This window comes from Schistocerca piceifrons, unplaced genomic scaffold (genome assembly GCF_021461385.2).
Source record: "Schistocerca piceifrons isolate TAMUIC-IGC-003096 unplaced genomic scaffold, iqSchPice1.1 HiC_scaffold_1107, whole genome shotgun sequence".
NCBI classification, from domain to species: Eukaryota; Metazoa; Arthropoda; class Insecta; order Orthoptera; family Acrididae; genus Schistocerca; species Schistocerca piceifrons.
Window position 1 is genome coordinate 22,501 of NW_025726915.1, and position 2,500 is coordinate 25,000.

The following is a 2,500-nucleotide window of genomic DNA, read 5'->3' on the forward strand; positions in this document are numbered from 1 at the left end:
GCCGTCCCAAGTACTTGGTCGGGTTCGAGAGAGGCGCAATCGCCCGGAGTTAGGCGAGTAGACGCTTTCGGTGCGACCACCCGTGCTCCCAACTGAGCTTGCCGCTGCCGACAGAGGCCCGGGAGCGTGCTGTCGTGGCATTGCCGGCGGGAGACAACACGCGCCACCTACGGTGACCGGCAGCTCCAACGCCAGCGCCACAGAAGGACAAAAGCCCCACTTGGGTGCCGAAGCGAACTCTCCCAGCACAGCGCACGCGCCAACACATCCGCACAGCTGCGATACAAACCACCAGCGAGAACCGCTGGGGCGACCGAGCAGCAGACGGCGTCGCGGCGCCGAGCGCCGGGCGGCGGCGCATCCTCAACGCACACAGTCCTCAATCGGACCAGCACACTGAAGATGTCCACCGCGCTTCGCACCGGGCCCGCGAGGACCTACTTTGGCCGCACGGCGCCGCGCGCAGGGTGCGCCGGCGCGCAGCTGCGACGCCTGCCGCGTCCGTCGGCCGGCGCGCCTGCCACTGGCCGCCCCCACCAGCCGGCTGTAGCGCGTGCGCCCACGCACCGCGCGGCCAGCACGCCGGGAGGCGCCCCCTCACCGGCCGGGGACGGTCCCACCCAGCCACCGCCGCGTATCGCTTCACACCCAGATGCCGTTCAGTTTCGTCGGCATGGTGGGTATCGCTGGAACAACCGGTTAGTACCTCAACCTATCGTCGCCATCACCGATTCACCCCTAGCGAGAACAACCGCACCACAACAGGTTACCATTTGTTCATTTGCGTAACTTCACCAGAAAACGCAGGCGTCCATCGCCATTTGCAACTTCAACGATTATTGCATGCCTGTGTCAGGTGTCACGCCACACTACGTCTGCCCACATACACGCAACAAAATGTGCACGCCTAGACAATACGTGGAAGGTGGCCCCCGTACGTATGCGATGTCCATTGCTCGAACGACTGTCAACCGGCCTCTGTAGCATGTCGCAGATATGGAACGCGGTGCACCATGCCATCACGGTGTGTGAGGAGAGACGACTAGGTCCGAATACATCAACAGACAGCTCATGCTGATCGCCATCCACGGCGTCCGTTCCTCCCACACGTCTCTATGGCGTACCACACTGCAATCCAGCTCTCATAGGGAGACGACACGTAGCTGCGTGCACAATATTTGCACTGTATGGTCCGCCGTTTTTGGGCGCAGTCGTTGTGCGGTCACACATGTGCCACGATGTATCATTCAGTACATAAGGACGAATGTGCAGTACAGATTGTGGTTCACGCGTACGACATCAGCGGACAGTTGACACAGGCCGCACCACAACGTAGCCTGAGTACGTCGCATGCGAAGGGCATTGAACATGCAAACTTCTCACCAACCAGCTTGCGAAGGCAGGGGGCAAGGTGGGGACGTGGGGAGGGGCGGCATGTACGTCCTGCTGCCATCCACATTACAGTGTACAGCAGGAGCATGTGGAAAGTGAGCAAGACTTGCAAGGTGTTTAACATGAAGCGATACACAGGGGTGCGGGCAGTGCGAGTAGCGAACTATATTGCGAGGGTTGCGGGTGGGCAACACTACAGTAATTGAACGAGTCGTATAACAATTACAGAGCAGGTTTAGGCGACAACGTGGGTTACGTTAAGGCGACAACATGGGTTAGGTTAAGGCACAACATGGGTTAGGTTAAGGCACAACATGGGTTAGGTTAAGGCACAACATGGGTTAGGTTAAGGCACAACATGGGTTAGGTTAAGGCACAACATGGGTTAGGTTAAGGCACAACATGGGTTAGGTTAAGGCACAACATGGGTTAGGTTGAGGCACAACATGGGTTAGGTTAAGGCACAACATGGGTTAGGTTGAGGCACAACATGGGTTAGGTTGAGGCACAACATGGGTTAGGTTGAGGCACAACATGGGTTAGGTTAAGGTACAACATGGGTTAGGTTAAGGTACAACATGGGTTAGGTTAAGGTACAACATGGGTTAGGTTAAGGTACAACATGGGTTAGGTTAAGGTACAACATGGGTTAGGTTAAGGTACAACATAGGTTAGGTTAAGGTACAACATAGGTTAGGTTAAGGTACAACATAGGTTAGGTTAAGGTACAACATAGGTTAGGTTAAGGTACAACATAGGTTAGGTTAAGGTACAACATAGGTTAGGTTAAGGTACAACATAGGTTAGGTTAAGGTACAACATAGGTTAGGTTAGGTTAGGTTAGGTTACACGTTGTTGTACGGAAAGGTGTAGGGGGGGGGGGGGGGCGGGGGCGGCAGGTTCGTTGATAGTGATTATAGTAAGTGAATGCTTGTGACATGATCAGATTTGTCACGTCAGGATGCACCTTTGGCTTATTAGAGGCGGCGCTCCAATTCTATGCTTGTGTGAGACCTGTGTCTTTGACTCATGTCATTGTTTGTGCGCTGTGACAGGAGGTACTATTGTGATGTTGGGTGCACCGTTGTATAGGACATGTGTGGGTGTT